This window comes from Schistocerca americana, chromosome X (assembly GCF_021461395.2).
Source record: "Schistocerca americana isolate TAMUIC-IGC-003095 chromosome X, iqSchAmer2.1, whole genome shotgun sequence".
NCBI classification, from domain to species: Eukaryota; Metazoa; Arthropoda; class Insecta; order Orthoptera; family Acrididae; genus Schistocerca; species Schistocerca americana.
In genome coordinates this window covers 668,636,511-668,655,130 of record NC_060130.1, presented here as the reverse complement: position 1 = coordinate 668,655,130, position 18,620 = coordinate 668,636,511, and the positions used below count along the sequence as shown (strand labels likewise).

Here is an 18,620-nt window from a genome sequence, read left to right as displayed (position 1 = left end):
ATACCTTAACAACGGTGAAAAAGCCTATAATACGCTGTTGATGCTATCTTCGAAACGTACAACACTTCTCTATGTTCAGGTGCAAGAGTGCTATGATGTAGTTGCCGCCGCTGCGCGAGTAACTCAGCATAGCGTGTTTGTGCCGCTCTTTCATTGCATTCAGTGAACCCATACACGAGGTGCATACCGGCAGTCTCTTCATCAGTAAATCTGCCAACAATGTTAACGTACAACTAACACCGGCAGAAAAACAAACATGTGATAGAACAAGCAGCACTGAGTGTAGGCTTGTGGCCCGAGACTAAAATGAGCAGCATTACTGCTGTCAACGGGCCGGCCGTTGTGGCCGAGCGGTTCTAGGCACTTCAGTCTGGATCCGCGCGACCGCTACGGTCGTAGGTTCGTATCCTGCCTCGAGCATGGATGTGTGTGATGTCGTTAGGTTAGTTAGGTTTAAGTAGTTCTAAGTTCTAGGAGACTGATGACTTCAGATGTTAAGTTCCATAGTGCTCAGAGCCATTTGAACCATTTTTTTCTGTCAATAGCAAGTACTGTGAGCGAATAAAACAATTATTTCCAGCAAGATACGCGGTTCATGATATTTTCAGTGAAAAACAGAGATAAATGGGGCTAAGACCTCAAACGAAATGGAAACACTCTGCTTGGGTCACCCGAGACTAGGGGCTCTTACTACAAAATACTCGGAAAATACCCCTGAAGAACCTCTGAAATTTTGTGGGAGGAGTTCGGTCCACCCGTATACAGAGTCTACAAGATCTGTCTTATAATTCCTTTTTTCGAAAACGGTGCTTCCACGATTTATTTGGGTGAAATTTGTTTTAAGTAAACCCTTAAATACATCAGTGGTGAATTTCAAGTAATCCATGAAACTTTTTAATATTGACTAAACAGGCAAAACGATAATTATTAGTCAAGAGCAATGGATTACATAATTACTCGGAAAGCAATACGAACAACATGTCATGCAATGGTTACCGCAGCAGCTAGTCACATTTATCTAAGCACCACTTGCCTTGCTGAACACTGTACAAACTTTCGCGCGTTAATTTATCGACCGTGCTCCTGCTTTGGGTAGTTATGTTATCCATCGGCCTTGTCTGATTGTGCACATTACACTAAGATCGTGTACTCCTCAATTTATAAATGTTTAATTTTAAAAACGCTCAGATACCGTGGAATTTGATGGGATTCAGTGGAAACCAAGTCAGCTTTCGAATTTCAAATGAGAATATAGTACAGAATTAGCGTCGTTAAAGAAGGTAAAACTATACCGATTTGGCTGTAAATTTTTTGGTACATTACACAGTTTTAGTGATAACACAAAAAAGCTTGCTGCCACAGACGAGTATAATTTTAAATAACGTACTTTTTTGCTATTTAACAGTACTAAAATTTATTAATTTTAAATTAGAAATAATCTTCTTATTTAGAAATTATCGTAAAAGAATATCCCTGCCGATAGTTAAGAGACGGCGTGGACTGTAAAAAATATCTTACATAATGGTTAAGTGTTACGGGTAGCCTTATCTCACTATTCACATTTAATCAATAATACAAGTTATGTATCAATTACATTCTAGATATTGGATTCATAAAGTAATAAGAGTGGATCTCCGTTATAAGGATTCTGATGGGAGGACTAAATAGCAGAAGCTGCAAAGCTGGTGACTTGTAACAGAACTTTGTAACATCTATGCTACATTTCTAGATAATATATACACATATATATGCTCTTAGGCTGTCGGAGTTACTACATGTAGGTGTGCCGATGGAGTCGTCGTATTCTCTGAGTAAAGTTATAATGCAATTTGATGGGAGGAGCGTGGAGTTTAAATTGGTTGTCACCCGTTGCCCGCCGTCATAATAATAGTATCAATTTCTCCTCGACTGCGTGTGTCTTGACAGAGATTCAAACGTTCTTTGTTCCAGCTGGCCATTCCCATGCTTAATATGCCACTGAGTGAATATCCTAGACTGATACGCGAACTTAATTCGAGCATTTTAAAATAAGTGGGGTACACCCTGATCGTGATGATGATGGTGACAAGAACGACGTTCTTACCTGTGAAGGGATTGTCGACTGTCGTGAAAATATTTAATATTGGAAATGCGCTTCTATAAATTGCCTTTAATATCCTTGCATTTCATGTTCACCATTTTATGGAGTAATTACTTTTTTAAAAAATTAGCAGCTTCGTCTGTACGTCTGGTTAATATTATTCGAAGATCATTTATCTCGTCATTTGGCAGCAGACTATGTTTCTTTTCTTCCGTATGTCTGGTGGTCACTGTGTTTGTAGCACCTATAACGTGTATCTCGAAGCGACATTATACAGTATATCTTGAAACAATTTTTTGGAGTGTAACTATATTAGGCTTATGTATGTTGATCACAAAATGGAGAGTGCAAGTGATATATGTGATGTGACAAATGTGGATGAAAGAACGCCAGAATTAGGCCCGCTGGAGCATGGAAACTAACGAATACATCTCCAGGACCACACGCATGAGTCAACAGCGCTGGAAATCGTCACTAAAGATGCTTCACAAATAAAAGAAGAAAAACGCGTGTGGCAATAAACAAACTGCCTTCAATTAGTTGCGTAGACGGAACATACCTCCACATATTTTAGACTTATATACAACGAGGACGTGGTTGAATATTTGAAGTAACTGCAGCTTAGTGTTGAAGACATGAGCGACAAAGAGAGGGCAAGATGATCTGTGAAAGTTCTGAGAAAGACGAAACGCGACTACAGAACAGTGTTAACCTCAGGGCAAGATAGATAGGACCAGATGAGATTAACAAAAAAGGAGTTTCGCCAGAAATTGAATTAACTGCTGGGGAACAAGGAACATCGCATATCGAAATTGTTAAAAATATTTTGTGTAAGTTGCGACAGATGAGAGCTGTGTGGCCTATGCAGGGTGTCCCAGGAGGAATGGTCAATATTCAGGGATAAGACAGGCACGATAATTTGAAACAATAAACATGGGCTCTAAAATGCATACCTTGAGACCTATGAGCGCTTGTTCATCTTCGCTACTGTGTAAAACATGTCTTCTTCTAAGTTAGTACTCATAGCTCTTGAGGCACACATTTTAGGGTCCATGTTTACTAGACAATTTTTTCTTGTTTCGGTCCATACTACCTCCTCCCAGAATATGGAGACCAAAGAACGTGCAGCAGAAGAGATTTGTTTAACCGTATCTAAGATGAAGCGCTCATAGCTATTAAGATGTGCATTTTAGAGCCCATGTTTACTAGATATTTTTGCTTTGAGTAATGGTTACTGTCTTTTCTCTGAATATTGACCATTTCTCCTATGACACCCGTTATTAGTTTACCTGCTCCCCGCGTCGTTTAAACCTCTCATAGTAGGCCGCGGTGGCCGTGCGGCACTGGCGCTGCAGTCCGGAACCGCGGGACTGCTACGGTCGCAGGTTCGAATCCTGCCTCGGGCATGGGTGTGTGTGATGTCCTTAGGTTAGTTAGGTGTAAGTAGTTCTAAGTTCTAGGGGACTGATGACCTAAGATGTTGAGTCCCGTAGTCCTCAGAGCCATTTTTTGAACCTCTCATAGTATTAGTTGTAAATGTGAGTAGTTATACGGTATCTCCCGTTGTTGTTGTCTATAGTCCGAAGACTGGTTTAATGCAGCCATCCACACAGGTCTATCTCTGGGTAACTATTGGAGCCTAAGTTGCAGGTGTTGGACAGAAATATGGACACATCACGATAAATGCACGCCTGAACATAAATCCAGATGCTAGCCAAGCCTGCAGGGTGCACTGTTTTGTTTGACCACGAACGGCACCTGTGCTACGTCCTCAGTGTGCTGCATCTACATCTACGTGATTACTCTGCTATTCACAATAAAGTGCCTGGCAGAGGGTTCAATGAACCACCACCATGCTGTCTCTCTACCGTTCACTCCCGAACGGTACGCGGGAAAAACGAGCACTTAAAATTTTTCTGTGCGAGCCCTGATTTCTCTTATTTTATCGTGATGATCATTTCTCCCTATGTACGTGGGTGCCAACAGAATGTTTTCGCAATCGAAGGAGAAAACTGGTGATTGAAATTTCGTGAGAAGATCCCGTCGCAACGAAAAACGCCTTTGTTTTAATGATTGCCACTCCAATTCACGTATCATGTCTGTGACACTATCTCCCCTATTTCGCGATGATAAAAAACGACCTGCCCTTCTTTGTACTTTTTAGATGTCATCCGTCAGTCCCACCTGATGCGTATCCCACACCGCACAGCAGTACTCAAGAATAGGGCGGACAAGCGTAGTGTAAGCAGACGTGTTGCACGTTCTAAGTGTTCTGCCAATGAATCGCAGTCTTTGGTTTACTCGACCCACAATATTATCTATGTGATCGTTCCAATTTAGGTTATTTGTAATTGGAATCCCTAAGTATTTAGTTGAATTTACAGTCCTCAGATTTGTGTGACTTATTGCTCAATCGAAATTTAGCTGATTTCTTTTAGTACTCATGTGAATAACTTCGCACTTTTCTTTATTCAGGGTCAATTGCCACTTTTCGCACCATACAGATATCTAAATCATTTTGCAGGTCGGTTTGATCATCTGATGACTTTACAAGACGGTAAATGACAGCATCTGCAAACAGTCTAAGACGGCTACTCAGATTGCTCGTATGTCGTTAATATAGATCAGGAACAATAGAGGGCCTATAACACTTCCTTGGGGAACGCCGGATATTACTTCTGTTTTTTTTTTTTTTTTATGACTTACCGTCTATTACTACGAACTGTGACCTTTCTGACAGGAAATCACGAATCCAGTCGCACAACTGAGGCGATACTCCGCAGGCACGCAGTTTCATTAGAAGACGCTTGTGAGGAACGGTGTCTAAAGCCTTCTGGAAATCTAAAAATATGGAATAAATTTGACATCCCCTGTCGATAGCACTTATTACTTCATGAGTATAAAGATCTAGTTGTGTTCCACAAGAACGATATTTTCTGAATCCGTGCTGACTATATGTCAATAAATCGTTTTCTTCGAGGCACTTCATAATGTTCGAATACAGTATATGTTCTAAAACCCTACTGCAGGTCGACGTTAGTGATATAGGCCTGTATTTCAGCGGATTACTCTTATTTCCCTTTTTGGGTATTGGTGTGATTTGAACAATTTTCCAGTATTTAGGTACGGATCTTTCTGTGAGCGAATGGTTGTATATAATTGCTAAATATGGAGCTATTTTATCAGCATACTCTGAGAGGAACCTGACTGGTATACAATCTGGACCGGAGGCCTTTCCTTTATTAAGTGATTTAAACTGCTTTGTTACACCGAGGATAACTGCTTCTATGTTTCTCATCTAGGCAGTTGTTCTTGATTGGAATTCAGGAATATTTACTTCGTATTCTTTGGTGAAGGAGTTTCGGAAACCGTGTTCAATAACTCTGCTTTAGTGGCACTGTCATCAGTGACTTCACCGTTGTTATCGCGCAGTGCAGTGCAAGTGTCAGTCGTGGTCAGACATTGCTCTATGTTGTTGTGAGTGCATTGTATAGGAGCTGAGTGAATTGTTACTGTTCGTATGGTGGGTGCTTCCGTAACCAAAGTAGCCCATGTGTTTGGTGTTTGAAGATGTACCGTATCGAAGATTTATACCGCATATAGGGTAAGCGGAAAATCATCCGCAAAGTCACAGCACTGACTAAAGTGTGTGTTGAGTGGTCATGACGGGCAGTAGTTGAAGAGGTTTGTGACCAAAAATAAGTAGACGACAGCTGCAAAATTCATTGCAGAAGTGAATGTCGCACTCGCTAACGCTGTCGGCGCCAAAACAATATAAAGCAGCTCCAGAAGTAGAGAATTGCTGAGCGAGCTGGAATTCCAAAACCATTCATCGATGTTGCAAATGGCCATAGCAGGAAAACGCGGTGCCAAAGTCATAACACCCGGACTGTGTAGCAATGGAAGAACTCCATTTAGACCGATGAGTCTTGTTTCCCAATGTTTATAACTTCTGGCCGAGTTTACATTCCACGAGTGAAACATTTCGGGGGTTCGGTGATGATGTGGGCAGCCGTATCACGGTTTTCCATGTGCTCCATGATTACTCTGCAAGGTCACATTAGTGCCAAGGATTATGTGACTATTTGGCTGATCAGGTCCATCCCATGGTGCAATGTTCGTTCACTAAAGGCAGTTCTGTGTTCCAAGACGATAGAGCCCCTGTTCACTTTGCTCACATTGTCCAGAACTGCTTTTGTGAGCACGAAGATAAAGTGTCTCATCTCCACTGGCGACCACAGTCACCAGGTCTACATCTACATGGATACTCTGCAAATCACATTCAAGTGCCTGGCAGAGGGTTCATCGAACCACCTTCACAATTCTCTATTATTCCAATCTCGTATAGAGCGCGGAAAGAATGAACGCCTGTATCTTTCCGTACGAGCTCTGATTTCCCTTATTTTTATCGTGGTGATCGTTCCTCCCTCTGTAGGTAGGTGTCAACAAAATATTTTCTTATTCAGAGGAGAAAGTTGGTGATTGGAATTTCGTGAGAAGATTCCGTCACAACGAAAAACGCCTTTCTTTTAATGATTTCCAGCCCAAATCCTGTATCATTTATGTGACACTCTCGCCCATATTTCGCGATAATACAAAATGTGCTGCCTTTCTTTGAACTTTCACGATGTACTCCGTCAGTCGTATCTGCTAAGGATCCCATACCGCGCAGCAGTATTCTAAAATAGGACGGACAAGCGTAGTGTAGGCAGTCTCCTTAGTAGGTCTCTTACATTTTCTAAGTGTCCTGACAATAAAACGCAGCCTTTGGTTAGCCTTCCCCACAAAATTTTCTATATGTTCCTTCCAATTTAATTTGTTCGTAATTGTAATACATAGGTATTTCGTTGAATTTACGGCTTTTAGATTAGGCTGATTTATCGCGTAACCGAAGTTTAACGAGTTCCTTTTAGCACTCATGTGGATGACCTCACACTTTTCGTTATTTAGGGTCGACTGCCACTTTTCGCACCATTCAGATATCTTTTCTAAATCGTTTTGCAGTTTGTTTTGATCTTCTGATGACTATATTAGTCGATAAACGACAGCGTCATCTGCAAACAACCGAAGACGGCTGCTCAGATTGTCTCCAAAAGCCGGCCGGAGTGGCCGAGCGGTTCTAAACGCTACAGTCTGGAACCGCGCGACCGTCACGGTCGCAGATTCGATTCCTGCCTCGGGCTTGGATGTGTGTGATGTCCTTAGGTTAGTTAGGTTTAAGTAGTTCTAAGTTCTAGGGGACTGATGACCTCAGCAGTTAAGTCCCATAGTGCTCAGGGCTATTTGAACCATTTTTTTCTCCAAAATCATTTATATAGATGAGGAACAGCAAAGGGCCTATAACACTAACTTGGGGAACGCCAGAAATCACTTCTGTTTTACTCGATGACTTTCCGTCACTTACTACGAACTGTGACCTCTCTGACAGGAAATCACAAATCCAGTTACATAACTGAGACGATATTCCATAAGCACGAAATTTCACTACGAGCCGCTTGTGTGGTCCAGTGTCAAAAGCCTTCCGGAAATCCAGAAATACGGAATCGATCTGAAATCCCTTGTCAATAGTACTCAACACTTCTTGTGAATAAAGAGCTAGTTGTGTTTCACAGGAACGATGTTTTCTAAACCCATGTTGACTGTGTGTCAATAGACCGTTTTCTTCGAGGTAATTCATTACGTTCCAACACAATATATGTTCTAAAATCCTGCTGCATATCGACGTTAACGATATGGGCCTGTAATTTAGTGGATTACTCCTACTACCTTTCTTGAATATTGGTGTGACCTGTGCAATTTTCCAGTCTTTGGGTACGGATCTGTCGTCGAGCGAACGGTCGTATATGATTGTTAAGTATGGAGTTAATGCATCAGCATACTCCGAAAGGAACCTAGTTGGTGTACAGTCTGGACCAGAAGACTTGTTTTTATTAAGTGATTTTAGTTGCTTCACTACTGCGAGGATATTTACTTCTACGTTACTCATGTTGGCAGCTGTTCTCGATTCGAATTCTGGAATATTTACTTGTGAAGGCATTTCGGAAGGCTGTGTTTAGTAAATATTAAATATTACTGAACCTTTGTGCTATACTTTGGAGAGAAGGGTGCGTGATCGCAACCCACCTCCATCATCGTTACCTGAATTTGCCCCTATTTTGCAGGAAGAATGATGTGCGATTCCCTAGAGACCCATCCAGGATATTTATTTACTTATTCCGAGGCGACTGCAAGCTGCTTTGAATGTCAGCGGTTTTCCTACACCATATTAGGCACGGAAACTGATTGCGTTTGTGGCGTTTACGTATTTTTGACCACCTGTATATCCGCAAACATGTGGTCACAGTAATCAAGCTTTGGTCGCCCCCTAGAATATTTAACTGCCCACCAACACTTGCCTCCGTCATAAAATTGACTACCCTTTGATGCATTCTTTTAGTCAAATTGCTTTAAAAGTTTCTATTGTTCCTAATTATATGCAATACCTCTTCATTACTTATCCGATCTGCCAGTCTAAACTTCAGCATTCTTCTGGAGCATCACATTTAGGTGCTTGTGTTGCCTTCATGTCTGTATTGTTTGTCGTCCTAGTTTGACTTCCATACGAGACTATACTCTAAAGAAAATACTTTCGAACACTGAAATTTATATTCGATGTTAAAATATTTTTCTTTTTCAAAAAACTTTTCTTGCTATTGCCAGTCTGCATGTTGTGTCCACTTCTGTTATTTTGCTCCCCAGTTAGCAGAACTCGTCTGCTATTTTTATTGCCTCATTTCCCAACCTAATTCTCTTAGTATCGCTTGATTTAATTCGACTGTGTTGCATTACCCCTTTTTTTTTACTTTTGTTGATGTTGATGTTATAACTTCTATTCAGAACGCTACATGTTCCCTTCAGCTTATCTTCCAAATCCTATGCCGTACCGAGCGAGGTGGTGCAGTGGTTAGCACACTGGACTCGCATTCGGGAGGACGACGGTTCAATCCCGTCTCCGGCCATCCTGATTTAGGTGTTCCGTGATTTCCTTGAATCGCTTCAGGCAAATGCCGGGATGGTTCCTTTATAAGGGCACGGCCGATTTCCTTCCCCATCCTTCCCTCACCCGAGCTTGCGCTCCGTCTCTAATGACCTCGTTGTCGACTGGACGTTAAACACTAATATCCTCCTCCTCCTATGCCGTCCTTGACAGAATTAAAGTGTCATCGGCAAACCACGAAGTTTTTATTTCATTTCCGTGATCTTCAGTTTCCTTTCAAAATTTCTCCACGTTTTGCTTTACTATTTGCTCAGTGTACGGATTGAATACAACAGGTAACAATCGTGTCTCGCTCGCTTCTCAACCACAGCCTCCCTTTCATGCCCGTCAGCTCTGATAACTGCAGGCTGCTTTCTGTAAAGGCTGTAAATAAACATTCTCTCTCTATGTTTTATCCCTGCTACCTTCAGAATTTAAAAATTATGTTCCAGTGAACTTTGCACACGTAAATATCAGTAGCAAATGTCGAGTATTCACAGTGTGTTTGTGACACCTAGAACTGATATGAGCCGCTAGAGTTAGTCTGATGTAGTAAGAAGTGCATATAGTAAGTAACGCGCGCGCGTGTGTGTATGCGGGTGTCAAAGCGAATATCTTTTAAGGCAACGGTGAACCTTCGATGTGCACCAGACGTTTTGTCTTGATTTGTGTTTCGAATTTGGAAGAAGGGCCGTTCGTTATAGATTTAACGTCAAGATAAAAAAGAAAATAATTTTTTTCCATTGCATCAGAGAAAATGTTTCCCCCTCCAGACAGCCAGGTTTTGTTGTTGTGCTATTTTAAACTCCCGAATGTTCGTTGCGAGGATGTTTGTACAGAAGCTAATGGACTCTCGTTTTTGTTATGATTCGAAGTGATGCTCGCTGCTCGTCACGGCATCACGTAGCGCGCTGACTTCTCTGCTACAGATTTCCGTTTATTTATTCCAGTCGTCACTCTGCCAAGTGTGTGTTCTACACATGCTTATTTTTCGTCGTGTAAACCAACTAAGGTTTGATTACAATGTGAAAGTCGGTTTTTCAGTCGCAAATCGACACATCAGAACAAGACGTCAAGTTAAAAATTACCATGACCGTCTTCTTCCTTCTTAGCGCTGCTGTATGTAAATTACAAGGGAAGTATGAAAATTTCTGGGCCTGGCTCAAAGACCGCATTGATATCGCAGATTTTTTTTAAAAAATGTTGGTACCCGTTAGACAATTACCATAGTCAGATGAAAATTTTGGGTGTGAAATGGCTAACTTTAAACGGATTTTTATGTATGCATGTTGCTTGTGTTTAGTTAGAAGTGGATTGGAATACCGTGCTGCCGCCGAAAGTTTTTGTGTTGGCCCGGTTATCACCACCGACTGAATGCATTCTTGTTTGGTGATGAATGTTTGAAAGTAATCTGCTCCCTCTTTTTCAACAGTTACGAAGTGGGCAACTGAATTCAGCGTGCTCATACTTCACTTAAAGATGATCAACTTAAAAGATGTCCCAAGCCTGCCACCACAGTTGATAACATTGAGGAAGTACACAGTGTGTTGTTGTACCGTCGGTAATTGAATGTGTATGAAACAGCTGACGTAATACATATGTAAGAAGTGTTACACGATAAATTGTACGTAATAAATTAGCTGAGAGAAAAATCATGCAAATGTTACAACAGTTGTTGAAGACTGCCACTTAAGAAGACGCATGTCTTGACGAAAAGAGAAGAAAACCATAATCTCTCGTCGGGGCTATATACATCCGCATATCGGTACTTTAGCAGTGGGAAAACGGAGGAATAATTGTAAAAACCATCATATTCCCCGAATTTGACGCCCTCTACTTTCTCCTATGCCCACATCTAAAGACATTTCTGGTTGGAAAACGTAATGAGTCCAATTAATAGTTATAGTAACCGAAGTTGGGTAGATATTTGATGGACTGCCCAGAACCCCACTTCAGGAATGCAATTTACTTGTTGGATAAACGTCAGTCAAAGTTAATTGACCGACTAGGTGACTACATGGGAAACTAACGTATTCCTTACTTTAAAACAAAGAATGCTTTCACTGCCAGATCAGGAAATTTCACCTAACCCTCGTATGGAACAGGGACTTAAGTGATACTACTACGCATAGTTACTGACATTTTTGAACGTACATTAGTAATTCATACTTACTGCTTCTGAAATGTCAGATGTAGTATATGAACAGGACCAGGTAGTTTTGAATTAGAACCTTTTACATTCTAAAGAACTTCTGCAACTAGTAATATATTTCTGATTTCTTCTTCGACACTTACAATATTAAAGGCCTCTAAAGGAAAATTTCACAGCAGAGGATTAAACAGACATGGTGACTAGAGGTTGTTTTTAGAACATTTCAAGATTTCAGGAGTACTTATTGAAATCTGCAAACGGATGGGACGCGAGAGGGAAGGGAAAAAAGAACACGTTGTCGATTGTCACTGCACAATAAAATTCTGTTACGAGCATCGGAAATAATAATTAAGCCTGCATGCGAGTGAACTATAGTGTGAAACTTGCCAAAAATGTAATTGGTGGACAGCTGGGACCCGAACCCGTACTCTATGCCTTACGCGCACATGCATAGAGCGTATGTGAAGCTTGGAAGGTAGGAGAGAGGTACTGCCAGAACTGGAGGTGTAAAGGCGGGCCATGAGGTGTGGATAGCTCCGTCAACAAGAGCATTGTGGATTTTGTAAGCGGCTAAAAGCCGCTGCCGTGGCACTTTTAGCTGTGTATACGGCTGTTATCTCCATCCGTACAACTTTATTCAGTATGTGGGAATGGCAGACTGCGATAGGCCGGCCGTTGATGCACAGTCATTATTTTAACCCGTTTCGAGAGGACGAACACAATTTTTGTTGGCATTCGCGGATTTTACACAGTCTGCTTCTCTGTGCAGATTTTGATTAAGGGTGGTCTGCCAGAACTATACACCTGGCGCGCCTTTGCTCACACAACAGCTCCAGTTTGATACGCGTAGATTCTACACTTCTGACCAATAAAACTGCAACGCCGTGCGGGTGGCATGCAACAAATGTCTAATTGTAGTGTAGTGTACTACACTGGTGGGCAAAACTGAAGGACGAATGTAAATTTCGCGTGGTATATCACTGACAAGTACATGCTGTACTTGGGGTGGAGGGTACCCTCAGCCACACACCTCACGGTGGCTTGCGTAGTATGTATGTAGATGTAGATAGCTCGATGAAACATAGACCATACATGGAAAGAACTGCTGTAGTATATTACAGAAGGTAACTGAAAGAAATACGCAGTGAGAAGAACACAAATAACATTTTCGTTCAAAACAGTAATTGCGCTGTAGCCATTGCGATTCACGATGGTAACCTGGGCAATAGAAAACGCGGGACGTGATCACCACGGACAGCAGTGCCTGCTCTGCAACGTGCTCCCTTGCTGGTCACGAGGTTGGTAAGGAGTTCTTGTGGCAGGGCGTCCCATTCCTTCACCAGTGCGGCTGGTCGTTGGTGCGTGTGGACGTGCTGCAATCGTCTCCCCAGCGCATCCACAGGCGCTCGGTGGGATTTAAGTCGGGGGAACGAACATATTAGTCCATTCGCCGAATATCCTCTCGTTCTAGCAGCTCTTCCACCTGCGCTGTTCCATATCCATACACAAGAATGAAGTCAGGACCGAATACAGCCCTGAAAAGACGCACATGGTGAAGGAATACCGTGTCACAACAACGTTGTCCGATGGGTGTACCGTGCTCAAAGATCTGGACGTCAGTACGCACTGGCGACGTTATGCCTCCCACACCATAACACGTGGACCACCAAAACAATCATGTTGTGCAGTGCTGGACATACCCTCATATGACGAGGGACGAGAATACCTGCTTTGCCGCTCTGTCAGAGCCGCGTCGACTCCGCTGTGCAAATGACCAGCAACATTAACTTCCTGCTGCCGGAAGAACTGCGCTACTTTAGTCGACGTAACGTTCTACGTAGAGAGGCGCTCTACCAAAACTACGGTGCGGTGATTTTGATGCAGCCCAAAAATGACGTAGTAAACGGTAGGATAACGGTTAGTATTGGCAGGGAAAGAAACATAAATGAATGTACGAGAGAGAAACTGGGAGCCGACGACTTCTCTTTGTTTTTTGTTTGTTTCTTTGTTTGTTTTGCACGTAATTAGAACCGCGCATCGTTCAGTGTTAGTCGATTTTATGTTGTATATCCTTAAAAAATATAACTTGCATTTTATAAATAAGGATAATTAGTTGATCACATACGTACCTTATGCGCTTTAAGCAATGCAATCACTTTTGATGCAAGTACAGTTTACATGCACAAACATAAAAAATTCTATATACACACATCAAAAAAAGTTTTGCATCAGCTCGGTTCCGAGAGTTCCGGAACCTGTACAGAAAATTGGAATAGAGACCAACATAAACATCATTTCCGCCCTTTTTATTGCTCATGACCACACATTGCATGTTGTACCACCATACAGCGAGACCTTCAGAGGTGGTGGCCCAGTTTGCTGTAACATCGGTACCTCTGATACCCAGTAGCATGTCCACTTGCATTGATGCATGCCTGTATTCGTCGTAGCATACTATCCACAATTTCTTCAAGGCACTGTTGGTCCAGATTGTCCCACTCCTCAACGGCGATTCGGTGTAGATCCCTCAGAGTGGTTGGTGGGTCACGTCATCCGTAAACAGTCCTTTTCAATCTATCCCAGGTGTGTTCGATACGGTTCAAGTCTGGAGAACATGTTGACCACTCTAGTCGAGCGATGTCGTTCTCCTGAAGGAAGTCATTCACAAGATTTGCACGATGGGGGCGCGAACTGTCGTCCATGAAGACGAGTGCCTCGCCAATATGCTTCCGATATGTTTGCACAGTCGGTCGGAGGGTGGCATTCACGTATCGTACAGCCGTTACGGCGTCTTCCATGATCACCAGCGGCGTACGTCGGCCTCACATAATGCCACCCCAAAACATCAGGGAACCTCCACCTTGCTGCACTCGCTGGACAGTGTGTCAAGGCGTTGAGCCTGACCAGGTTGCCTCCAAACACGTCTCCGACGTTTGTCTGGTTAAAGGCATATGCGACACTCATCGGTGAAGAGAACGTGATGATAATCCTGAGCGATCCATTCGGCATGTTGTTCGGCCCATCTGTACCGCGCTGCATGGTGTCGTGGTTGCAAAAATGGACCTCGCTATGGACGTCGGGAGTGAAGTTGCGCATCATGTAGCCTATTGCGCACCGTTTGAGTCAGGTAGCGGTCATCCACTGCAGTAGTTGCCCTTGGGCGGCCTGAGTGACGCATGTCAGCGACAGTTCCTGTCTCTCTGTATCTCCTCCATGTCCGAACAACATCACTTTGGTTCACTCCGAGACGCCTGGACACTTCGATTGTTGAGAGCCCTTCGTGGCACAAAGTGACAATGCCGACGCTATCGAACCGCGGTATATCCGATATACATCTCCACTCTACACCTGGGAGAAAGTAATAATTCCAAACCAGACAGGACATGACAGCAACAATGTTACGTATAAGGTAAAACACCTAATGATATATTATAAATTTTCAGGTCATAGTTACAAAACCATTATATTAAGACCATCGCTTTTCTATGTATTTACAGATCACCTGCCGATGGCAATTTGCCGAAATGGGCTCATTGTGAATGAGATAAAATACAAACAACTTACATAGCATTGTAGCTGGCTATTATTCATAAATGTAGCTGGCTATTATTCATAAATAATCATGTCATTAAAAGACATATTTTGCACTGTGGGCCCCAAAGAACAAAAGAATATGAAATAGATTGTTAGAAATAAACTGTACCAGCCGTCTCATTAAATAATTATATATTGGTTAAGTAAAGCACTGGCAAAAATACGCGAGTTTTAACTATCTCATCGTTAAGGAAATATTGTTTCTCTTTAGTTATTTGAAAAATAGGAGTGTTAATTTTTTTATGTAAGATTTAGTGAAGGGCTAAACTTTACTGGAGTGTTGTCTGTAATTATAATGGTCTCAGAAAGACTGTGAATCGCTGTACTCGTCTTTACTTTCCGCAGATGGAGATGGCCTACAGAACGTCTTTTGAGCATATAAATACCGTCGTTAGCGGCTCAGATGTCCGGTTTCCGCCATATTTTATACGCTGTTGTGCGAGATGCGTCCCGTGTTGTCGATTGGAGTGGTTTCAAGTGCCTGAATACTAGACTGTTAATAGCGTGGTGGTCCACTTTTTAAAGGAGTACAGAAACGATTGTGCGTGACACGGGTTCTGCAACCTACCTTGGTAAGATTCCGGATGTATGTGGCACCAGATAACTACGCACAGGTCACGCAGTTCCGATAAATTACGGAACGAGGGTTTGTGGATGCGGAGCTGGTGCCCAGTAGCGTTCCATATGTGATGCAGTGGCTTCAGATTAGGCGAATTTGGTAGCCAGGACATCAATTTGTGTTCTTTACAACGTTCCACTAACGACCTTAGCACGATTCTGGTCTTGTTACGGATAGTTATCCCACCGGAAGATGCCATCGCCGTAGCGGAAGTCATCAAGCATGAAGAGATCTAGGTGGTCCGCAGTAATGTTGACATACTCGACAGCCAGTATAGTGCCTTCGATTATTACTACAGGTCCTATGGAAGCACAGGTGAATGCCCTTCCCCATAGCATAATAGTGCCCTACCGGCCTGCGGTCGGGGCGCTGTGCATGTTTCGAGCACCCGTTCGTCTGAATGACGGTGTATCCAAACACGACAATCTACCGGGTGCAGCAAGAAACGTGATTCATCCGACCACGTGACACGTTTCCATTGATCCACTATTTAGTCTCGATGATCCCGCGTCCACTGCAGCCGTAATTGAAGATGTTGGGTCGTCTGCTGCGGAGCTCCATGTTCCATAATGTGTGCCGAGCGGCGTGCCCCAAACACTTGTCCATGCACCAGCCTTGTACTGTGCCATCCGATCTGCCACAGATCGCCGCCTGTCCTGCCTTACAGACCGGACAAGCCTCCCACCTTTATGTTCTATGACGAGGCGTCGACCTCCCAACACCTGGTCGTCTACTCGTGGTTTCACCGTCCTTCAGCCACTCCCCATACATGCTCACTACATAGCATACTAACAGCCGACCGGCACCCACTTTCCGAGATTCTGGTCCCCAGGCGCCGGGCCATAACAATCTGCCCTTTGCCAAAGTCATGTCAAAGGAGTTCCCGATTTGCGGCCCATATCATCGGTAAAATGATTTCCCATTCAGGTCTGTTCCGCTGATATACTTTCCTTACCCCGTCACGTGACCGCATCGTCACCAGGAGGCATTCAGTCTCGCTGTAGGCTGTGGTTATGTTTTGGTTTATCGTGAAAAGCTCGGTAGCTTTTTCTTTAGTATGCGTGAGATGTTTTACAGTAATATGAGAATTAATTAGATCATAGTCGAAAGCTTTCATGTGCTAAATAAGCGCTCGCATGATAGTGACAGCAAGCTGACGCCTAGAAGCCCTTCTGGAAATAGAGATTCTCAGTACCTTTGTGATAAGAATCCATGTTGTTGGAAAACGGTTTTAAAGTCATCTCCTGATGAGAGAAGAGTCATATACAAAATGATTCTAAAAAATACTCTGTAACGTTTTTGAAAATGGTAGCACCCAGAAATTATGGCCCAGTGTATCCACACTCGTATTGAAAGCAGTGTACCAGCAATATGTGATTCATATTACTGCAAAATGGCAAACGCTCTTGTGCGACTGGAAAGTCTGTGTTACGCCAAGCTGAGCATGTGAAGAGGATTCAAGCGAAGTGAAATTGTCAAAGCAAATGCCAGTATACCGTGTCACGTTAAGCCGGCCGAAGTGGCCGTGCGGTTAAAGGCGCTGCAGTCTGGAACCGCAAGACCGCTACGGTCGCAAGTTCGAATCCTGCCTCGGGCATGGATGTTTGTAATGTCCTTAGGTTAGTTAGGTTTAACTAGTTCTAAGTTCTAGGGGACTAATGACCTCAGAAGTTGAGTCCCATAGTGCTCAGAGCCATTTCAACCATTTTTTTTTTTGTCACGTTAAAATGCCCTGTATCAGAATGGTAGTTCGAACGAGCAGAGTGATAGGACTCAGAGAAATAGGCGTGTATCTGTGACATTTAGTTCGTGTAGGTCACGATGCAGAGACTGATGCATTGAATAGAAGAGGCTCATACCCAGTGGTCCATGCGATAAATATCATTGCTCGGGATGTCCGTCATCTTGTCCGTAACGGACCCAACAGCTTCGTCCACAGTGTTAGTCGTGGTACCAGCAACAACTGTGGACCAGTCTGCGTCGACGCTACGACGCCGTCTGCTGTGGGATAGATTGCTGTGTCACGCATGTCGTTACGTCTGTTACCACTGCCAAGGAACCATCAACACCCAGACTGTAATAGGTAAATAATCGTCATCGTTGGTGCGGATATAGAAAAAAATAGTGTTTTCGAAATAGTCTACAATTTAACCCGTCCTACAGTCTTATCCACACATACGTTAAATATTAGTATGGGAATCTCAGTGTGGCAGCCTGCATTGTTGAGCGGCATAAAGAATAAATTCCAAATGTGACGCTCATGAGAATAAATGGATTCAACGTATGATCTGAACTTCTCAGTACTGAGAGCAATACGAACAGCAACCTGAACATGATGCATATTTTAATCTTCGAAGTGCTATCTCACCTTCAGTAGCTTTACATTTGGAGCCGACGCAGTTTGTGTGCCACTACTTTCAATCACTGCCATTAAACTTGCGATAAAATAATTCTGCTCTTAAGACCACTGCGTATCAAAAATGAGGAACAGAGTCTTGAAGTGTATCCCTTCAGATACGATGCAGGTACTGACGTGGCACTTTGTTTTATATGTCATCGCCGAAGTCAGATGAATTTCAGCCTTGCGGAATCATCCGCAGCACGGTTGGCGTCGGGAGGTTAAACTCCTTCTCCAACATAGAAAAAAACATACAATCACTCACTTTCCACGAGGAATTTGGAACCCGCTCTGTCTGTGGCACGAGAAACAGCCCCCAGGCCAAGTTAAATTCTTTACACCCTGTTCTCTCATCTGTACTCGGATGCTAAATGTTTTCTCGTGGTTTATTTGATATATTTTCTCGCACGTATAGTGTCCCAACAGGTAGATGGAGGAGATAATGATTCTTGTATTGAAATCTATTAAGTTCGCACCAGATCAACCAGTTATTTATTTATTTATTCGTAGGCTCACGTGCAGTTTAAAAATGCTGGCATATAACGTTAGTATATGTATATAAGAAGAATGCGAGAATACAAAACTACATATAAAACTAACTAAATGTTAATATCTAAGTTTCTAATCCATGTAAGAGTTGTATCATCAGCTTTCGTGAGGTCGCTCGAACTCCCGTGATCAACCATTGTCGCATGCGTACTGGAATCATAAACCCGCAGCCACTACCTGGAAATGTGACTTTCCTCATCCTCCTGAATGTTG

The 18,620-nt window shown here is 42.9% G+C and overlaps 1 protein-coding gene and 1 non-coding gene across 5 annotated transcripts in view; both read left to right on the top strand.

The window, feature by feature from the left end:
* The window catches only part of LOC124554825 (ephrin type-B receptor 1-B), a 345,617-nt gene that overhangs the window by 150,135 nt on the left and 176,862 nt on the right, over positions 1-18,620 (top strand). The window lies entirely within an intron of this gene.
* Positions 9,006-9,078, top strand: Trnaa-cgc. The gene has a single exon. It is a non-coding gene; the product is annotated as a tRNA-Ala (tRNA).